Source organism: Ursus maritimus, unplaced genomic scaffold, assembly GCF_017311325.1.
Source record: "Ursus maritimus isolate PB19 unplaced genomic scaffold, ASM1731132v1 scaffold_36, whole genome shotgun sequence".
In the NCBI taxonomy this organism is placed as follows: domain Eukaryota; kingdom Metazoa; phylum Chordata; class Mammalia; order Carnivora; family Ursidae; genus Ursus; species Ursus maritimus.
In genome coordinates this window covers 10,574,658-10,597,762 of record NW_024426230.1, presented here as the reverse complement: position 1 = coordinate 10,597,762, position 23,105 = coordinate 10,574,658, and the positions used below count along the sequence as shown (strand labels likewise).

At 41.8% G+C, this 23,105-nt stretch overlaps 1 long non-coding RNA gene across 2 annotated transcripts in view; it reads left to right on the top strand.

Moving 5' to 3' along the window:
- Window positions 1-21,539, top strand: part of LOC121100283 — a 148,496-nt gene extending 126,957 nt beyond the window's left edge. Inside the window, exons 8-9 of one of the 2 annotated variants that reach the window (XR_005832043.1) lie at window positions 18,247-18,417; window positions 20,953-21,539. This is a non-coding gene — a long non-coding RNA (uncharacterized LOC121100283). Of the gene's footprint in view, window positions 1-15,187; window positions 15,667-18,246; window positions 18,418-20,952 lie in introns of those variants that run through there. The other variant, XR_005832044.1, reaches the window with a different exon arrangement.
- The last annotated feature ends 1,566 nt before the right edge of the window (window positions 21,540-23,105 follow it).

The following is a 23,105-nucleotide window of genomic DNA, read 5'->3' as shown; positions in this document are numbered from 1 at the left end:
TTGGTTTACCGTGGGACATACTCTAATTTGCCAATCTCCCTCTTCGAAAGTGGTTTGCAGAACTGAGCACCTGATCCAGACGGATGACAATGAATGTGGAGTTCAGGTGAATCACTACATTTTTTTTTTAACATCGCACCGTTATCCATGCAGACTGAAATGGCAGTAGTTTTTCTTCTTTCCTTTTATCGGGCTTCTAGGAGCACAGATCTGCCCAGCCTCATATAGCTTAATGGCTGCTCTTTATTTCCAGCATCTCTGGCAAGTCCTCTGTGGCCATTCGAGTTCTCAGGTCTCTCCATTTCTGCTGCATTGTGGGTGATTTGTCCCCATGCAGTGGCCAGCCACTTCACTTGGGCTGGTGGATCTTCTTTAACACCAACAATTTGCATCAGCTTAAAAATACTCTAGATATACGTCTAAGTGGTTAAATGCAAACAGCTTTTCTTACTTGAAAAGACTTTACTTCCAAATGGATAAAGGTAAGGAAGCTAAGTGATATATGAGGTTTCATAACTCATTTGTCTTCCTCCCATTTTGCAATTCGGAAGCTAATACTGGCGATTAAATAATGGACTTCGTTGACTTCAGTGCACCCGCTGCTGAATGTGTAAATTCGTCCCTTCTCATACAGTCAGACATGACTCGCTAAGCAGCTTCCAAAGTAAAAGTAGTGACATGAATAATTCTGCCTGGAAATAAGGTCAACCCTGTTCTCCTGAGATCTGCACTGTGAGCAAGGAGCAAAGAGCTACATAAACCTTGTACCTCAAAGAACTCTGAAGATCTGTCCTCCTCCCTTCCACCAATGCCTAAACACCAAGAAATGAAATACGGGACAAGTGGTTTTTAAAATCTGGGCTTTGTGGAAAGAAAGGGCATAATATATTAAGTAAGAGATGGTTGCCATGTAAAACTATTCTTGAGAAAAGCAAGAATTCTATAAATGTGTAAAATAAGGATATATACAAATAAAAGTGTTAACCGTGATTTTTTAAAGTAATGATTGGAGAAGAGTGTTTTTAAATCTAGATTTAAAACAATTTTCTGCAATGACCATGTATTACATTATAATATGAACAAAATTAATCAGTGGGTTTGTTCCTTGTACTTTGATTAAATTAAAAGGCACAGATTTTTTTTCTTCCTTGTGATGAATTATTTGGATAAAAAGTAAATTTGAGTGGGAAACTGGAAAAAAGTACCTCAAAGTTTGTTCCAGCCCCTAAGGCTTTATGAAGTCACCATTAAATTCAGTCAGCAAAATAGCAGCAAACCATGACACAGGACCAATCATAATTTTTTTAGATTTACAGTTGTGAATAACAGAAATCACTCAAACTAGCTGAAATGAAAAAGCAACATTTTTTATAAGGACACAGACAGGGCTGATAGTCAGTTGGTTGCACTTATATGGTGATGCTGGTTATTTATGTGTTCTGTTTCTGGGGCACCTGGGTGGCTCAGTTGGTTAAGCACCTGCCTTCGGCTCAGGTCATGATCTCAGGGTCCTGGGATTGAGCCCTGCGTCGGGCTCCCTACTCAGTGGGGAGTCTGCTTCTCCCTCTCCCTCTGCACCTCCACCTGCCTTGCTTGTATGTTCTGTCTCTCTCTCAAATAAATAAATAGAATCTTTAAAAAAAAGGGGGGGGTTCTTCCTTCCTTAAAAAAAAAAAAAGTAAAATGCTCTGTTCCTGTTGCTCTGAGACCCCCCAGAGGCCTCCCCATGCCTCAGCCAGCCCAGCTTGTCTTCTGGGGATTTCTCAGGATTCTGTGCTCCATCACAAAAAGGGGTAATGCCTAGAAGGGCAGCAGACTTCCAGGACTATGTAGCAGCCATTTGACCCTGACCTGATTTCTCTTTGCTGTGCCACTGTTAAGTATTTTGAAAGTCCTCCCCTAGGATACATGGAACTCAAGGACAAAGATTTAGCTGGGCCTCAGGAAGGCACTAGAACCAGGCTCTTAGAAGCTGTCCATCCTCTCCTACCGTTCTTTTCTCCGTGCATCGGCTTCATCCTCTCTTACTGCCTTCTCTGCCTTTGTGTTCATGGGATGGAGATTATGACCTTTACCAGTTCTCAGAATTTTCATTTGATAGGTCTGTCCACTGGAGAGAGACTGATCTTTCTCCTTTTCTCCCTCCTTTCCTTCTGATTTCAAATGCCCAGAGAAGAAAATGAATGGCTAGTCTTCAATCATTTGTCTACTCCTGTGCCAAACATTTATGCGGAGAGGGGATCATAGCTCCTGACCATGGCTTTTCCCATTATAACCACATAGATGGAGGTGGCGTACTTCCAGATAAAATGGGGGGAATCTTCTAGAAGTCAAGGAGTGAGGCATAAAATACAAGGTCCCTGGCACATGGCTATTTCTCAACCTGCGCTTAATTGGGGCTTCTTTTTCCAGCAATCTCATCTCGCCATAAAACAGCTCTAAATAACTGCATACCAATGCTTATAATGTTACATATATATTAAAGTACCCAAATCAAACTTTTAAACTCTTGTTCTACATACACTTTTAATAAACTTGCTTACTAGTTTTTATGTCCAAGGCAAATTAGAAGTAGAAATTAAGAAGGGGCAGCAAGGGGGTGCCTGGGTGGCTCAGTCAGTTGAGCGGTTGAGCATCAGACTCTTGATTTAGGCTCAGGTCATGATCTCAGGGTCATGGGATCGCCCTTCATGGGCTCTGTGTTGACCCCTGCATCAGGCTCTGTGCTCTCTGGAGAGTCTGCTTGTCTCTCTTCTTCTGCTCTTCCCCCTGCTCGCTTGCTCTCTCACAAATGAATAAATAAATGAAATCTTAAAAAAAAAATAAAAGAAAAAAAAAGAAGGGGCAGTAAGAAAGTAGGTAGGCTTGCCAGGCTGGAATTTGTGTATGTGTGTGTGTGCATGCCCGCGTGTGTGAATGTCTATGTGTATACACACACACACACACACACACACACACACACACACATATATATATGTTCAGGAATAATTATTCAGGAATGCAAAAGGTAAAAATATATCTGAGGCCATTTTTCCATAAAAATTATCATAAATTTAAATAATCTAAGAAGTCATCACTGCAAAGAAGTTAGTATATAATTGTTGATAATTCATTTTAATAACTAGAACCCTCCATTTTGAAAGGCTAAATTATGTTCAACATATGTTTAAGAAGGTAGAGAAAATTTTGATGCATTAATGAAGAGAATAATTCTCAATGTAGGAGTGGGGGTCCTTGATAGCTAAAGACACGAATTTCATGTAGCTGGAAAATTACTATTCAGCAATGCTCGATGAGTATAGAATGCAGGGCAGTTGTTATCAATTAAGCAGTCAAAAGGCTAACTCTATTTTTCACTTGAATATTTGGGCAGTGGTTATCTTGGACAGGGCTTTATCAATTCTTCCACCAAAAGATGGCACCGATCATTACTACCCAGTTGTTAGGGTAGAAAAGCTTATTATATGTGAAAATCCTTTGAGATATTTGAAGATGTCAAGAATGTTATTAAGTAGAAGTTACATAAAAATCTATTTTGGATTTTTTTTAAAAAGATTTTATTTGCCAGAGAGAACGTGCACAAGCAGGGGGCATGGCAGGTAAAGGGAGAGGGGGAAGCAGGCTCCTCCCCGCTGACTCCATCCCAGGGCCTTGGGATCATGACCTGAGCTGAAGGCAGATGCTTAACCAACTGAGCCAACCAGGCGCCCCTCTATTTTGGATTTTGCAAGAAGCACTGTATTGGTAACAAATTTACTTCTAATGAAAGAACATGAAAGTAAATGGATTATTCTCTCTGGGGCTTTATGAGTCCACTTAAAATCATTATTTACTCAGATCAGACCTTGTCATAAAGTTTCTATTAATTATTTCATATTTTAGTAGTTTGCAACTCCAGATTATGTATCTTTTATGAAGTTGGATTGATGACTTTATTTCATAAACTACAGTTGTTCAAATCATGTTTTCTCCTACTTCTATTATGATTATAAAATAACATAATAATGCCTCACAAAATTCAAATTATAGAGAAAATAGTCACTCATAAATCCCATTCCGTACACAACTATGATCATGTCCAATATAAATATATATTTTTATGAAGCTTCACTAGTAGTTATGTTCAGTATTGTGTTTCTCTTTTTTCCATGTTGCTACTTGTTATTCTTTTTATTCATAATTGTCATGTCCAAAATGTGAATAAAATTCTATTGAGTGAATGTGCTAAATAATGAAATGATCTACTTCACTGTTTTTGGATATTTAGATGATCTCTTTTTTCTGCAACAAAATCATACCTCTTCCCGCCTCCTAAACTGTGTAGTTCTAGAGAGTCCATGAGATTCTAAGTGCCTGCCATGGTCATAGGCCGCCTTTGAGGAAAGTAGCCACAGACAGTTCTTTCCTCATAAAGTTTCATACTGTAGGTACTAGTGGGCTGGGGGATCTGTGCCCGGGCTGGAGACAGACGTATTTAGGCTGGATCTCAGAGAGGCCCAGGAAGTGGCTTCGTAAGAGACTGCCCAATAGCGTGGCACCATATTGGATGGGCTCAAACTGATCCAATTATCTCCCATGTCTGGGTAAGTATAAACGTGAGATTATACAGAGAAGTCAAGATGCTCTGTCTACGCTTTTGTAAAGGGGAAAAGGTTACCAGTACACAAGTTACGACTCACCAAAGCTACTACTATATTCTGAATAACTGTGAACTGTGTTTCTTGTTTGGCATGAAGCATGGTGTACCTGCCGGTTTCAGAAGGCTGGGACTCAGGGTCATAGGCTAGCTTCTGATATTGTCATCAGTGCCAGTGCCTTGTGGAAGTAACCTTCCATTGTCTAATTATTTTTTTATTCTTTTAGATGACTTTCTTGGGATGAATTACCCAAAATGGGATTAAGAAGTATAAATATTTTTATGGCTCTAGATACATATTGTCAAATTATTTGTTACTAATATTTCTGAAATTTTTTCCATCAATCTTCTGCCCTTTTTATTCTGTAGTTTCTGAATCATTTCACCCAACTCTTTGGCTATAAAGACTGTCAAGTTTAAGAGGCCATTCAATCGTAAGGTTCACCATTCTTTTGCGAATGACAGAAGTAAAGCATGTGTTAATTAGGTTGACAGGATGCTTTCTTATCACTTAAAATTTTCATTTCATAACTTTTGAAAAGTTCTTTTAGACTTTTGTACATGTATAAAAAGGAAATATAAGCACAGTATATTGATTAATGTATTATTTAAGATTTTTCAGAATCCAACTCCTCAGAGCTACTTTTTGACTCATATTTGTCTTTATGTTTGTTTTTCCATCACAGTGCTAGCTCTTGTTCTGTCATGAATATTGATAAATTGGCATTACTTAAAAGAATTATTAATGTCTCAAAGAATTTCTTCAAAGTCATTGACGCCCATACTGAAAATGTTGAGGTGGGCTCTTTCTTGATCTTACCAAAATTTATTTACAGAATGTGTTCAGACAACAACAGGACTCACATACTTTTCTCAAATAGTCTTTGTGTTTTGTTGACTGAAATGTCCAGAGGTGACATTTGTCTAGTCTGGCCACCTGGACATGCACAGACAACACATCTGTTGCCTGACAACAACAATTATAAGATATTATCAATTATAAGACACATCCTGATTTCAGAGATGTTAAAATATACATATATATGACATGTGCTAATGACCAATTATAGACGAATCTGTAATTCCATCCCAGACCTCTATGTAAAACTATCCTCGATCTCTGCTTGGATGACTCCTACATACCTCACCTGTGTTGATATTAGCTCCCCATTGCTGCTGTAAAACACTTCTACAAACTTAGTGCCTTAAAACCACAGAATGTATTATTTTGCAGTTCTGAAGGTCTGGAGCCCAACACAGGCTTCCCTTGGCTAACATCAAGGTTTTAGCAAGACTGTGTTCGTTTGGGGAGTTCTAGGTCAGAATCCATTTCTTACCTTTTGCAGCCTGTAGAGGCCAGCCACATTCCTTGGCTTGCAGCCTCTCCCTCTTTAAAGCCAGCAACGGTGCATCCTTGTCACATCCCCACCCCCCCCCGACTCTCACTCTCCTTGCCTCTCTCTTTCACTCAGGACACTGGGCCCACCCAGACAGTCTAGGATAATCTCATCTCAAAATCTTTAATCTCATCTGCAAAGTCCCTTTTCCATAAACATGATCACAGGTTCTGAGAATTAGGATGTGGCCTTCCTTGGGTGGGGCAGGATTCTGCCTACCGCAGTGTGCAAACTAAATTCGTGGATTCCTCCCTGATCAAGTTTGCTCCTCCTCCCACCTTTTCTTTCTCAGTGATTTAAACCACAGTCTATCAATACTCCGTACCAGAAGCCTGGATGTCATCCCAGGATCCTTCCTCTTACTCATTTCCCACAACCAATCAATTCTTCTTCCTGAAAAGCGTGCAAGTCTCCCGAATTCTACCTGCCCTGTCACTATCCTCGGCCAGATCCTTCTCACCTCTTACCTGTTTCACTGCAAAGGCCTCCCAACCAGTCTCTCTGTCACCAGAAGTGATAGATCTCAAACATACCAGAGTGAAATTGATGAGCAGAAGCTTTACATCCTCTTCAGCCTCAGACGCCGCCGGGGAGAGGTTGCTCGCCCGGTAAGCTGCTGAAGGCATACATTTGGATAGCACTTTGCAAAACACTTTCACATTCTTACTACAGCTAATCAGTTCCACAGCCGTGTGAGTCAGGCACTACTCTCCTTGTTAGTGCAGTTAAATGACTTAGATTCAGGTTTTGAAACAAAGTTTCATTATTTCCTCAAATCAACCTCCTACAGGGTCCCCTCCTTACACGGCTCACTGTCATTTCAAATTCTACACATTCAAAGACACTTCCTCCTCTGGTTTCCCTGGTTCTGTCATTGAAACCCCCCACCCCAACCTTCACCCACCTTCAAATAAATGTACCCTTGACTTACTCCATCCTTATCCCACATCTAGCCGGACACAGAGACGGGTTGAAATTTCTTTTGACTTCTCTCTTGTCTCTGTCCCCACAGCCTTCACTGTAGTCAGAACGTCCTGTTTTCCTTAAGGCAAGCCAACTCAGCTGCCTGGTTCCTAGTCTGGCTTCATCCTCTGTATCACTCCAGAAATACAATCTGAAAACACTGTTTTATAATGTCACTCCCTAGGTCAAAATCCTTCCGTGGCCCCTTATTTTCTGTCACATGAACCACAAGCTTCTCAGTGTAGCTTTAAAGCCCCACCATATTTGGACGCCTACCCATCACACTTACATAATTGCCACCGTATTCCAAACCCCTGTCATAGACGGGCTGACCACCTCATTGACCACGCTGGTTTTTCTCTCTCCATGCATTTGCCCTTGTCAGCGCCTCACTCGGAATGCCTGCTCTTCTCCCTCTGCCTTTCCAAACCTTGTTTTCCTTTAATACTTCACTCAATTTACCTCATCCCTGAAGCCTTTAATCATTAACCAATCCTCAGGGGTCACGCCCCCCATAACTTACAGAGCACCTTTACGACTCAGTAGTCAAATGCCTCAACTGTACTTCTTGTCTCATGCACATTAGTCTGATCTCCAACCAAACTTCAACCAATTTGAGAGCAAGGCCTAAGTTTCCTGTTTTCTTTTTACCATTAAATCTTTTTTTTTTTTTTTTTTTTACAGATTCCTTTAGTTACCCCCAAACTGGAGATTTATCCCTGGTTTATAAGTTCAATTACTTTTAGAATTTCAAACCATTAAGATATTGAAGTCTATTTGAGTTCAAGGATTTACATTGATTGATGAATAACCGAAAACAGCTAAAGACCCCAACTGAACCATCTCTAATTTTATCCCACATTTAGTTTTTGAAGAGGGACAGAGTATAAATGACTAATATAAACTAAACACAACCATCATGATAGTTAATTCATAGCCTGTTCAGGGAGGTCTTTCTTGTATGTCAAGTGCTGCATGAGACTATAATGTTGGGGAAGATGGAAGCAATTGGAAATTGGAAGACGGTCTGACGCACTCACAAGGAATTTGGCAAGTTTAGGAAGGGTAGCGTGCGGAACATAGTCTAATGATCAAATCGACATAGGCATAAAATGAAGGCATATGAGAACAGTGTTAAAGTAAGATCTTTCGATCAAGAAAACGAGTGGTTAGTTTGCAAACTGAGTTGTTGCTCTGAAGACAGTCACAACACCGGTTTACAAACAGTAACAGCACCACCAAAACCAACATGAAAGCAGGCGACTCTGTAACCAGAGTATCCAAGTGCATGAGCATCCACTCTTTTTTTTTTTTTAAAGATTTTATTTATTTATTTGACAGAGAGAGAGAGACAGCGAGAGAGGGAACACAAGCGGGGGAGTGGGAGAGGAAGAAGAAGGCTCATAGCGGAGGAGCCCGATGTGGGGCTCGATCCCAGAACTCTGGGATCACGTCCTGAGCTGAAGGCAGACGCTTAACGACTGAGCCACCCAGGCGCCCCATGAGCATCCACTCTTGAGACCTGCCTCGTAAAGAGTTCTCTCTACACGTTATCGATTTACTAGTTTCGAAACTCAGTTTTACAGTCTGGTCAAATAAGGGTTGTTCAGGTCTTTACAGTGATTTTCAAGACACTGTTCAGAAAGCAGCACAACCCCTTCCTCCATAACACACACACACACACACACACACACACACACACACACACACACAATATGAAATGTCAAAGTCATTAGCTGTTTGTACCCTAGATGTGGAAGAAGGAATTCCCCAGATGATTTTTTAAATTCTGGGGCAATTACTACATACAGTTTCAAGAGCCAGAAGTAAGAATCAATCTGCCAAGCAACTATTAGGAATGGAATTGCTTCTGCTTCAAAGTATATGCTGGATTAACTTCTAAAGTAGTTAATTACTGTTCAGATCATGCTGTGGTGACACACAGCTGACACAGAAAACTGCTGCCACCCAGGCCTAAGGAGGTGGGAGAGAAGGAAGGTCACGATTTCTGTTATCTTTTAGACTGTGTCTAATGGGACTAGCTTAAAAGCCAAAGAATCAAAAAGCAGGGGGTTTTGTATTTGTTTGTTTGTTTGTTTGTTTTAGCCAAAACAAAATAACAAGGTGGTTGTTTTTTTCTTTAAGTAAATTAGTTGTTTAAATGAATCAACTACTGGTTGTTTGATCATTATAAAGATTTTACCCAAATTGAAGCTGCTTCTCAAAGACTCAGTAAGTAACCAAATGCTTTGGTTGAATTACCTTCTGATCCATTTCGACTTTGATAATGGACCAAATTTTCCTGGTGGAAGATGGTAGAATATAGAGGCCCCAGTTCGTTTCACTTCAGGAGTACCTAATGGGAGGTGAAGAAAACACTGGTCTCAATAGAAGGATTGGGAACACGGATGGCACGTGTCATGCCCATCTTGCTGTTTCCCCCCATTCGGACCTAAGACGATCCCCATTTCTCATGGCATTCTGAGCCCCCACCAGGTTTGCCCCTGGCTTCAGAAACCTTCTCAACATGGTGCTGTGGGAGCCTGCTTCTGCTGCAGGATTTCTCTGTCTTTATGCTCATGGGGTTCTTGGGTGCACTGCTTTGAGGAATGAAGAGGTAGACCAGACCAAGAGTAGTGGGCAGCAAAGCAAAGTTTATTGAGCTATAGTACAAATGTCCCAAAGAGGGAGGGAACCCAAGAGGGTTGCTTTGGAGTTTCTAAGATTAGGGGTTTTTATGAGCCCTTTTGTGAAACTAAGCAATCAGGGTGTGCTGAGTGGTGCCTGTCAGGGCTTTGATCATGCATTTTTCTACCTATTAGGCTAATGTTTATGTGCTGATAGTCCTTTTGGGCTGACATCTGGGGGCTGATGTCTTAACTGCCCCTTGCTTGTGATAGGGACAAATGCTTTGTGGTTGGGGTGCCTGGGTGGCTCAGTCAGTCAAGCATCTGCCTTTGGCTCAGGTCATGATCCCAGGGTCCTGGAATCGAGCCCCACATCAGAATCCCTGCTCAGCAGGGAGTCTGCTTCTCTCTCTGCCCCTCCCCCTCCCCCTGCTCATGTTCTCTCCCCTCCTCCTCTCGTGCTGTCTCTCTAATAAATAAAATCTTAAAAAAAAAAAAGAGCAAATGCTTTGTGGTTAATTGTTTTATTTTAGGACATTCTGCAGAAGTCGTTTCTGCAAAGGCTGCAAAGCAGAATGCTAGTGCGGTCCTGTCTAAGTTGAAAACAGGATGTTAGTGCTGTTTTGTCTCAGCTGTCCTGACTCCATATTTTCTTGTTGGTGACCCTGGCCCTGACTACCTAACTGACTCCTAACACTACTAGTCAAATGGACTGGACCTGGAGATGAGACTTATTTACAATGTCTGATTTAGAAAAAATATAAACTCGGGGGTAGAGGAAAGAAACTAGAAATAGACACTCATTCTCAGAGTTTGTCAATGTCTGCCAAACCTAGGGGAAAGAACCTATATGGTGCATTGACACCTCTGATGGGTTTCAGTCTCAGGATACTTTATCAAAATATTAAAGGTGAAGAGGCCAAAGTCACCCTGTTCTAAGCCCTTATTTCTATGACTCAGGAAACTGCATCAGGCTTGAACAGTGTCAAGCTGAGCACCCCGGCCTCCTGCTTCTCAGTTCTTCCTCCACCTCATGCTGCGCCTCTACTGACCGTGTGCTGGGCTCGACAGATCTTTAGTGTCTTGCTTATATTGTCTGAGTATTTATATATAGACTTGCATGGATTATTGTATGAAATAATACTGCATGAAAAGGATTCATTAGTAAACCAGCAATTTTATCAATTTGTAAAATTCTTTTTTATTTTTACAGATTTACTTATTTGAGACTGAGAGTGAAAGTGAGAGAGAGAGAGAGAGAGAGAGAGAGAGGGTGAACAGGGGGAGAGGCAGAGAGATAGAATCCTCAAGTAGATTCCCTGCTCAGCTCAGAGCCGACCTCAGGCTCCACCCCAGGACCCTGAGATCATGACCTGAGCCAAAGTCAGAGGCTTAACTGACTGAGCCACCCAGGCGCCCCAATTTGCAAAATTCTAATCACAGCTTACTTCAGAGGTTAACTTCATGGTCAAAAACTGCACAACCTAGTTGTCTGCTGATTTTTGAATAGCAGTAAATTTAGCATCTTCTTCTAACATGGACAGAAAGAAATTGAACCAGATTTCACGATGAAAATACCAGTTTATATAAATTCAAAACATAACAGATGATTAAATGATTTATAACAGCTTCCTAGGATTTCAGCATTTCCTATGCTTACTAAAATCTCTAATTAAAAAGGAAGACTCACTAGTGTTTTCTTAAGGGCTCAGAAAAGTAATATTTAAGGGTCTTTGTAGGATCCACAGTGAAGGCAGAACACAAACCTCTTCTCCTCAGGCGTCCCTTTCACTAAGAAACCGTCCTGGCCTTGCTTTTGACTTCATCCCCTTTTACCAGGCGTTGTAAGTGTAACTTTTCCTCTTGATGCCAAAAACAAAGATAGTAATACCAACCCTCTGCCACATAAATAAGAGGTCTGCTACTTTATTTATTTTTAAAGATTTATTTGAGAGAGAGAGAGGGAGAGCTAGTAGGGGGAGGGACAGAGGGAGAGAGAGAATCCTCAAGCAGACTCCCCAGTGAGCAGGGAGCCTGATGTAGGGCTTGATCCCAGGACCCTGAGATCATGACCTGAGCCAAAATCAAGAGTTGACTGGTTGGCTGCTTAACCGACTGAGCTACCCAGGTGCCCCAGAGGTCTACTGCTTTAAACTAGCAGTTCTCAATCTTGGCTGCAGTTAAAATCATCTGCTTTTAACACTCCCAGCCCAGATCAATTGAACCAGAATCTCTGGGGCTGGACCCTAGACATTGCTAGTTTTTAAAACTCCCCAGGGTTGCCAGTGTGCAGTCAAGTTGACCAGCCGCTGACTTGAATCAAAAGGATGAAATGTTACTGCAGGAGCATCATAAAGCAGATGAAGGTCAGGCCCCAGATGCAGTTCCGAGAGCATGAGAGCCACACTCCACACTGTCTTAACTATTCCTGGTGCACATCCCGGAAATTTCTCATCCTCCTCCAGAGTGTAAGGAAATCAGGAAGCAATCTCGGCTGAGGCAGCAGATAGAGAGAGCCCAGTGTTCTGGAGCCAGCTGGTATTACCTTGCACAGTGCACATGTGAACATTTCTTCTCATATTCCTAGCTTGAAATTGACCATGGCCGGAGTTATTTACACCATGGAAATTGGCAAATTCTACCAGCTGGGGCTTGTTTTGCCCTGGGGAGCCAGTGGTTTAACATTTATCAACACTGAGCTAAATAGCTCTAGTTCCTGACCCTAGTCAAATGGCAACTTTGAGAAAGGGAAACTTAAAGTCACCCTTGACACATTAGCAAGCCTGAACTTACATTATGTACATTACCGCTTTTTAAATTATTGGCTAAGAAGAGGAGTAGGTATGCCTGGGAGTCTGCTTGAGATTCTTTTCCTCTGTCCCTCCCCACCAGCTCGAGCTCACTTGTGCGTGATCTCTCTCTCATTCTTTAAAATAAATAAATAAATAGAAATAAATATTTTTTAAAAATAGAGGGAATAAAGTCAAATAGCAAGAAAAATTAGGAGTTTGCTACTACCATTATGATCCTGGTAGCTTCCGCAGGAAGTAGAAGAGGACAGCAAGAATTTAACATGCCCAATACATCCGTTTTCCTTATCACTTTTGTCTAGGTGTCTGTTATTTATTAAAAATTTTTTTCTGTTATTTCTTTAGGTAGAGAACCAAGTTATTAGTTAGTTATTGTAGTAGTTAAGTTATAGTATAAACTGCTCTAATATGGACACTCCAAACCACAGTGGCTTAGGCAAAAAAGAAATTTTTAACTGTCATGGAAATTTCCATAAGTAAATGGTCCAAGGCTGTTATGGGAGCTTTCACCTCTGACTACTCCCGGCTCCTGTCATCACATCTGCATACCAACCAGTCAGAAGGGGAGAAGGAGTAAGGGGAACACATACTTTTCCCATTAAGGACACAACCAGGAAGGAGTTACATCATAGCCCATTGGCCAGAACTTTGTCTTTTTGTACCTAATTGTAAGGGAGGCTAGGAAAGGTAGTCTTGACTAGGCAATGTGGCCAGCTAAGCCTCAGAAAATTTACTATTAAAAGAAGACGACAAGGGTGAATATTGATGGATAAGTAGAAGACTTAGCCACACCATCCTACTTGTTTAAATGCAAGTTTACGTGTTGTCATGGCTGGAGGTAGAGGGTTAGAAGGATAGTACTTTAAAACATTTTACAGACTACAGTATCTTCTCAGGGTTTTCAAGTTCTGACTCTCTCAGGGGCTTCCTATGTTAGTAGAGACGTCATTTCTGGAAATTCGCTGGAGATCATTTTTAGAGTTTATTTCAATGTGCACATGTGAAAATATTGTGTATTATAAAACTTGGTCTAGACTTTCCAATGTAACATTTTACTTGATATATTTTTGGCCCAAATAATTCTTTCAAAGACCATTTTATTAGGACTTACGAAAACACGTGGGATGTTTTTACAATCGCAAACTACAGAACTGTGGAGCATAAATATGCTAAGTGTAAATAAATTGGAATTAATGTAATTTCCAGTGTTTCCCTCTCCAATTCACTTCACAGTCATCACACTAATCTTTCTTTAAAAATCACTTCTGTCATAGCACTCTTCTGTTTAGAAAACTTAGAGCCTGTGTTTTAAAGTCAAAATGCTTTTGCTTGGCACTGTGGGGCTCCATGTACCTGTGTTGGAGTCCTAACCACATGACAGAAAACAGAGGACTGATCCGGAATTTAGGAGACTTGGATTCTAGGTCTAGTTCTCCCACTATCTGGGTGGGTGACATTGGACACACCCACATTCTGAGTATGACTCTTGTTAGAGCTGACCCTGAAGCTAAGATTCAAGATTGACTAGACCAGCAAGGAAAAGACCCTTCTATAAAGTCGTTGTGGAGATCTGCTGCTCACATTTTTCTTGTCTAATCCCTTCACCTGGAGTGAGGGCTGTACCTAATGACTTGCTTCTAACAATACAGTAAAAGTGATGGGATGTTGCTTCTGAGATTAGATTACAAAAGAGCAGGCCCTTTGCTCCCATTCTGTCCCTGGCTTTTCTTGCCTTCTCTCTGGTGAAACAGGTTACCATGTTGTGATCAGCTCTGAGTAGAGGCCCATGTGGCAAGGAACAGAGAACAGCCGCCAGCCAGCGGCAGTGTTGTGAGTAGCGTTCTTCAGAGGCCTGCATGGCAAGGGATTGATGCCTTCAGCCAACAGTCAGCCAGGGCCCGGGGCCTGCCAACAGCCGTAGGAAGGAGTTTAGAACTACATCTTCCCCTGGTTGAGCTTCGAGATGATTGCAGTTTTGCTGATACCTTGATTGCAGCCTCTTGAAAGACTCTGAGCCAAGGAATCCAGCTAAGCTGTGCCCTGGTTCTAGACCCCCAGAAACTTGTGATAATGAAGATGTTGTGTTCCAAGCCACAAAGTCTTGGGAGGATTTTTATGCTGCAATACATAATGGGTCCAGTAGTACTAGAGACCAAATATCATCTGAAAATTTAGGGGAATTAGGAAAACATTAAAGCTATTAAAACGGAATTTAATTTTGAAAATCACACGCACAGTAAAAGTCAATACAAAATTAAGTAAATGACACCAATAAGTCTTGGTCTAGTGACTAAGATTTATTCTCAACCTTGGGCCTTCAGAGGAACATGTGTGATCTTCCAGAGAATGACTGTTGCTCTGGCACAATATAAAATACTGTCTCCTCAAGAACTCCCCAAGTTATTGGTTTCAGCCAATTTCCTGATAATTGTGATGGAAAAAAAAAAAAGGAGGAACCTCATTTTTGTGAAAATTCTAGAGCTACACTGTCCAGTATAGTCGCCACATGTGGTTATTCATATATAAGTTAAAATTAATTAAAACTGAGTGAAATTTAAAATTCAGCTTCTCAGTCATACTAACCACACTTCTAATGTTCAAAAGGCTCAACAGCCCGATACTGGGCAGTGCCAAGATAGAACATCTCCAAAACTGCAGAAGTTTCAGTTGGGCAGCCCTGCTATAAAGTGCTTTCATGATGCCTAATGCCAGTGTTTACAAAGCTTGTTTCACTATTGTTCTCTTCGTGTACAGTTAAACCAGTGTGAGATGTCAAGTGTTCTTGGCTACTCTGGAGGTCTCAGCAGCTCAGCCAAACTGGAGGTATTCGGAACACATCGCAGAGCATCCAAGCTGAGTGGGAAGAATTTCCACTCCAAAAAGCATGAGAAGGCTGGTGCCATAAAGGACTACCAAAGACCCAGTCTGAAGGTGAAGCGGCGGGAGTCACCCCTGCTGACACCAGCTCTCAAACACAGGCCAACTCACATTGTCACTCTAGGCTTTAGTTTCCATATTTGTCAAATGAGAGTGAAGGGCTGACCATCTCTCAAGTTCCTTCAAGCTCTAAAACTCAATGACTATACAGCTATCAAAAAGAATGAAATCTTGCCATTTGCAACTATGTGGATATATTATGTGGGGTGTATTATGTGGAGTGTATTGTACTAAGGGAAGTCAGCAAGTCAGAGAAGGACAAATACCATATGATTTCACTGATATGTGGAATTTAAGAAACAAAACAGATGAACATAGGGGAAGGGAAGGAAAAATAAAATAAGATAAAAACAGAGAAAGAGGCAAACCATAAGAGACTCTTAACTACAGAGAACAAACTGAGGGTTGCTGGAGGGAGGTGAATGGGGGGATGGGCTAAATGGGTGATGGGTATAAAGGAGGACACTAGATAGAATGAGCACTGGGTGTTGTATGTAAGTGATAAATCACTGGATTCTACTCCTGAAACCAATACTACACTATATGTTAACTAACTTGAATTTAGATAAAAACTTGGAGGAAAAAAATAGAGAATAGAGAAAAAAACCAACAAAATAAAACTCAATGACTATATATATTACTCTAATGAAAAAGCAGTTACCTGTGTAAATTATTTGATGACTTACAGATGCAGGGTAAGAGTCCTACAGCTGGTTTAAAACTGCCTCCTTCAGGTTTCCTCCTTCATCCAGCCTCCTTTCTTCTTTCTGGATGATATGGGGCCGGGGGGGGAGAGAAGAAGGGAGGGAGTAGGATTGTACCTGGGGAGTTCAGCCACCTTCTTCCACAGATCCGGCCATTCTGAACTCCTGGTCACCTTGCATATCCCTCAGTGGGTCTTGTAGGGCCTTGGGAATTTCTTTCACCTCACGTGACTGCCATAGGCAGCAGGGCCTGGTGGTCTCTCTGTGCTTCTCTACCTAAGGGTACTTTACCACAGTGTCCACTGCCCTGGGGTTACTTCATGTCATGGGCTAAGATGCTTGAGGTTTTCCTCAGCTACTATGTCTTGGAGGGCAAGAAACAAGTCCTTGTGCTCTGGATTCTCTCAGATTTATCTGTTCATTCCAAGTACTTCCTGCTCCCCACTGGCTCTTGGATCTTTAGGCTGGTCCCAGGGTGGGGGCAGAGGAGGGAGCTTCCACATTCACCTGGACCTCTTGCCCTTCACCTCACTTCCCCTTCATGTCCAACTAAAAATGGGTTTCCACTTTACCCTGCCTCTCTACACTGTTTTTTTGTTTTTTGTTTTTTTTAAGATTGTATTTCTTTATTTGAAAGAGAGAGAGCACAAGCAGAATGAGGGGCAGAGAGAGAGGGAGAAGCAGATACCCCACGGAGCAGGGAGTCCGATGTGGGGCTCGATCCCGGGACTCCAGAATCATGACCTCAGCCAAAGGCAGCTGCTTTAACTGACTGAGCCACCCAGGCACCCCTCTACACTGTTTTTGTTTTTGTTTTTGTTTTTTAGCAAACTTTCCTCTTGTACCCTCTACAAGAATTCTGAAAGCTTCCACATTTTTAGGTTGACATCTGAAAAAAAAATTTTTTTTTAAAGATTTTATTTATTTATTCGACAGGATAGAGACAGCCAGCAAGAGAGGGAATACAAGCAGGGGGAGTGGGAGAGGAAGAAGCAGGCTCATAGCGGAGGAGCCTGATGTGGGGCTCGATCCCATAACGCCGGGATCACGCCGAGCCGAAGGCAGACGCTTAACCGCTGTGCCACCCAGGCGCCCCCGACATCTGAAAATTTTTATCTCACGTTTAATAGTTGCAAAAGATGTTATCTCTGGTGTATTTTGTATTGTATATATGCTCTAAATATATTTTTGTTAAAACCTTAGAACATTCGATTTTGCTCATTCAAGGTATGGAAAATAACCACACAGAGCCTAACTGGCAAAGTCAGTTTTTGTTATCTAGCCAGTCAGCCAAAGCAGCCATACTTTCTGTCCAGACAGGTCTGGATTTTATTTCTCAGTTTAAGTCAATGTTTCAATATAAGTCCTCATGACAACCATATCACTTCTGAATTCTAATACACAGAAACAAAGATGAATAGATGAGGCACTTAGCCGTGGATGACGCTGCAGCCTGGATGAGAGGAGGCCCTGTGGCCCTCAGTATTTTCCTGGGAGCTCACCTGGGAGCTCACCCGGGGCTACTCCCAAAGCACCCTTCCTCAGGGGCATGCATTCTTGAACTGTCCAGTCGTTTGGAGACCCAGAGGTTTTTGTACCCTTGGGCAAACTACTATTTTAGGATTCTGGACAATGAGAGGTATGCTTTTCTTTTGTAAAGGAGAAGAATACTTTGAAAAAGCAGGGTAATCTATCTGCAAATTCTAAAAGTAGGTTAATCTTAGGAAAGAATACAGATGCAAGTTGATTATTTTGAAAACTGTTCCCTTAAACTCCCCAGTGACCACGCATCCCTTAGCAAACCTTCATGCACTCCCAGAGGGACGCACACAGCAGTGTGAAGACCAAAGCATTCTAGTGAAGTTCTGGGCTCAGACCCCTGAGCTTTGCTCTTAAAATGTTGAAAAGAAAACTTCTTGAATTTAGGCAAAACCCTTTTTTTCTCTTAACAAAGCCTGGAATTATCTTGCTGTGAACTGAAGAAATGGAGTTTGACACTCTAAGCTGAGTAATGACTTTGTTCTACTTAAGTATGCAGCCTTTCCCTGAAGTAGTCAAACCCATTGATTCAACGAGTGAGGGGTCATAGGACACCACCACTTATGGGGAATGAAAATTACTTTGGTTTAATATTTCAAGGGCATCACCTTTCCTTTATCTTTCATTTGGAAGGGGGATGAGACAGACTGAGTTGTTACGGAGCAGAACCCAAGGCACGGAGGCAGATGCAGAGCTCTGGAACAGTGGGAAGGGCTGCCCCGCGTAACCCACACCCGCAGGCCGCTGGCGCCTGGGCCTGTGGAACCCCAGCAAGACAGACCCTCCTCCCTCCGTTGCCACCAGGTGAGGGTCCAGAGCTGTGACGGAGAGTTTGGCAAGTTCTGGTCTTGCGGTTAATGCTGACTCTGGGTGCTGTTTCACAGCATGTCAGTTGAGGTTTAAAGTCACCCATGGGTTTTATTTTCACTAAAAAAAAATCAGAGTGGGAGGAAGCAAAGAAGAGACAAGGAGCTGTTAACATCACAGGAAAAGGGATCCCTGCGTGGCTCAGTCTGTTAAGCGTCTGTCTTCAGTGTGGGTCATGATCCCGGGGTCCTGGGATTGAGTCCCTCATTGGGCTCCTTGCTCAGTGGGGAGCCTGCTTCTCCCTCTGCCTGCCGCTCCCCCTGCTTGTGTGTGCTCTTGCTTGCTCTCTCTCTGACAAATAAATAAAATCTTAAAAAAAAAAAAACCAAAAAAACAAAAAACCACGGGAAAAAAACCTCAAACAAACCAAGTAATAGTCTCATGGTGCCCTAGGTGGAAAGAGCTCCCTCCGGCCCCTCTCAAAGGTGGCTGCAGAGTGGTCCCAGCCTCCCTCCAGCTTGTGAAATGCCCTCTCTCCTCGTCTTTCTCTGCAAAGCTCTCTCCCATTCCCTTCAGGAAGACCACAGATTATTCCCCTTGTCTCATACAGAACACTTGATCATAGGTATACCCCATGGTCTTGGGGGCTCACCACACTCTAGTGCCCCCCAGTGTTCTGGATTTCTCCAAACTCTATTCCCATCCCAAATGGAATTCTGCTGCCATCAGAATTATCTTGTTATACTTGGAAGGTGGTGAGTTTCCCATTCATTCATTAAGTCTGGGTGAGGGTGTATCAGAAACCTCCAGAAGGGATTGTAGCACTGGCAGTAAAAGGGTGGGGGTGGGGGAGTTGGATGAGGGAAGCTTTTACTGTTTCTTCTACATCAAAACTCTTGGGCTCTACCCTTCAAGTTGAGATTTTAAAAAATGAAAATAATATTACTGTTGGTTCTAATGATGAAAGTAATATGTATACATTGTTTTAAAAGGGCAGATCAGGGCGCCTGGGTGGCACAGCGGTTGAGCGTCTGCCTTCGGCTCAGGGCGTGATCCCGGCATTATGGGATCGAGCCCCACATCGGGCTCCTCCGCTATGAGCCTGCTTCTTCCTCTCCCACTCCCCCTGCTTGTGTTCCCTCTCTCGCTGGCTGTCTCTATCTCTGTCGAATAAATAAATAAAAAATCTTTTAAAAAAATAAATAAAAATAAAAGGGCAGATCATACGAAAACATAGAAATTCCAATAATTCACCTGTATTTCCATCACCCAGAGAAAAGCACTGCCATTTACATTTTGGCATACATCATTTGAAACGCCAGATTCACACAGTATTATTTATTTACTGACTTATTTTACAAAAATGGGATTGAAACCTGCCTCTTTAAAACCTGTTTTTCCCCCAGTGAATATATTTCCACATCAACAATTATAAGCCTACATGATATTTAATATCTACAGAGATTTCTGTGGCTTACCCAACCAACATCCTATTGTGGATATTTAGGTTGTTTCCAGTTTTTAGATCATGCTGCAATAAGGATTCTAGCACATAGCTCATATAAAGAGACTTTCTAAAGTTCCCCTTTCCTGAACACTTTTGAAATGAACTATTCTACCATACATTTTTTCCCTTATGGGAATCTATTTTTCTTCACTTTCTTCAGTTATTTAAGATGCCGTTGTAAAGTCATTTTAGAAAATGATAATTATCAAACCAATACTACGTTGTGGTATCATTAGGTAAAGGCAGCTCTTTAAAAATTTAAATACAGGCTTTATTTGCATGCACTCCAATATAATATGCCATGTTAGGAAAGATTTCCTGCAATTATTATTGGTAAACCTCATATGGATAATTTTTATCAATTTGCAGTTCATTCTATCACTCCAGGAAAAGTTGGAATAATCTCAATCTCCTACAGGGGAATCCAATCTACATGAAGTTATATATCCATAAAGAAACAGCTGGACTGTGATCCAAATTACTGTAATGAAGCTGATGATATTTAACAGTACAGTTTTCTGTAATTAAATTGAAGTGAGCTCCAAAAATTCTACCTAGAAAAAAAATTCTCAGATGCCCTCAAATCTAATGGCAGCTTTTCCTCTGGAAAGGGAATTTTCTCTGTTAATGCTTTGGGGTTGATTAATCTGAGTTTGTATATGACCTGGCGGCTCTATTAGTTAGACATACCTTTCTGGGTCCAAGTATCAGAAACCAGCTTGTGCTAACTGAGGCCGAAATGAGAAATATGTTATGGGAATGCAGAGGTGTCTTGTCAACGGGATCCTGGGGAGGTTCTGACACAGGGACCTGGAAAGCCGGGTAGCCGCTCTGGCGGGGAGTCAGAACTGCTTCTCTGTGCACTCTGGCTCCTTCTTTTTGCGTGTGCGCTGGCCTCCCCTGAGTCTCTGCTGCGAGAAGCGCTTGCCCCACAGCCCAGCCTCACTTACTTTTTACAGGTCTAGCTCTCTGGAGAAGGAAAGTCAGTTGATCTTTTGCCCTCTCTGTCTCAATTCCAAATGTAGAGAAAAAGGAACTCTGGCCTGGATCAGATGACTGTCCCTTCCTCAACCAACTGTGGCCTGGAGGCCAGAGCACATCACACAAGATGGCTGCCTGGGAGGCGGCGGCTGGAGTGGTCACTGTGAGTTCGGAAAATGCTCCGAAGTGTTCCTCTGAGTAGGAAGCTTGAAGCTTGAGTCCTAGAGAAAGTCAAAAGCGACTAGATTATAGGTGTTGATTATGAACTTGGGAATAGATGAGGTGATGTCGTTAATTTTTAATTGTGCAGAGTAAGGAGGGAAGGACAAGCACAGAATCCTGAGGAATCTGACTTGAGGGCTGAGCGCAGGAAAGGGAACCATTTCTTCCAAAATAAACCTGACTTGTCAGTGAAGAGAACTCCAGGAATGTGTCAAGAGCTGCCAAAGGCATTTGCTTTTCATTTCTGGAATTTATCAAGTTCACTGCTTGTTTCTCTCAAGGGATTTTCTAGATCCTTTGTCTGCTTCCCTTTTCACGTGGTGTGGGGTTTATAAATGTTCCGCCTTGATCAATAATGACCCAGTGTGCTTTCTGTCCTGGCATTTCTCCACACAAGGATGAATCCAGGTTTGAATGGGACCTTGAAGCTCGCATAATAGCGGAGGCCATTTTCAGAAAAAGAATACAAAATTATAAATACAAAATAAGGTACAAAAATATTCATTTAGAATGCAAAGAGAAATGACAATAATCACAAATTTTTAAAAAGTTGACAAATACCACAACATCACAAAATCTAGAAAGTCACATAATTAAAAAAAAATTAACTCCTTTAAGTACCTCTAAAATACTTTTTCCCTAAATTTTTGACTTCATAGTTTTAATCACAGATTCATATGATGACGACTTTGCAATATGATTTTTCGTAGAGTAAATAGAAAGGTAATTTTCTCTTTCCTCTGGCATGGTTGTTCAAACTTTTAAAAATTGATAGTTTTTCACAACAACGATTGATGATGTCGTGTAAATATTTAGGGTTGTTGTCAAATCTGGGAAGACTCTCAGGCTTCTTTCCTATTTGAGCTGTAAAATTTGCAAGAGTGTTCCGTGGACTAGCTCTGGCTCCGCGCATTTCAAACCTGCCTGTCCTCCACTAAACACACACGTCTAGTGCGGGGCTCTGTGGGATGCGTTCGTGTTGCAATACAGCCTCAGGCTCCGTACTCTTCCGTGTTAGGGCACCTCACACAGGAGTGGTCAGCAGCTCGGTGTGGAGGCTGGTCTTGACCAGGCTAGTGGCTGGGGTGCGAGAGAGACAGGTAAATGTGTGTCTTTGGGAGGAGAATTTGAAGAAGAGATGGCAGGAAATTGAGGGAGTTCCTGCTAATGACTTTAGTTTTTACCAGGAGACAAAGGGGGCTGCGAGAGAAAGAGACGTTAGAGGCCAGGTTGCCAGATTTCAGCAAATAAATATATAGGACATATTAAATGTGGCATGGGACATACTTACACTAAAAATTACTCATTGCTTATGTGAAATTCCGATTTAACTGGGCATTCTGTATTTTGTCTCACAATAGATGATGGGCCCTTCGAGAGAAAAGCAAAGCTTTGGCATAGTCACTGAGAGAGTGAGAGAGCTAACCAAAGATTAGTGCAAGGAGGGCCCGATTAAGATTAGACACCAGCAAATTCATGGTGTGGGGGGTGGGGGTGGGGGGGGTTTCTCTCATGGAGCTCAGCCGCTCAGGTGCCTTGACATTCATGTAGCCTGTGATTACAGAAACAAGGTTTAAAATATATGATAAAAGATGGGCTTCAGCTAGGTTTCTCGTCTCTTGATGCTTCCTATTTGTGCTTTCCATAAAACTAAGGCAGCAGAAATTTTAAAAGATGTACTGATTATGGATTGGAATCCAAATCACAGAATATGTTAACATAAGAATATTTTATTCTACACTTCCCAAACATGCCATAATATATTCACCCAAAGCAATAAATCCCAAGCTGCACAAGCAAATTATAAACAAATGAGAGAAGCTGAAGTTTCCTCTCAAAAGAGGCTAAGGAACAGATAATGTAGAAAAAACAGATTTTATTGGAACGTCAATACTTTTCATGACACAGATACTTAAACTACTCGTTTGCAACATTCCCATATAAAGAAAATTATAAAAGGTTTTTTGTGGTTTTT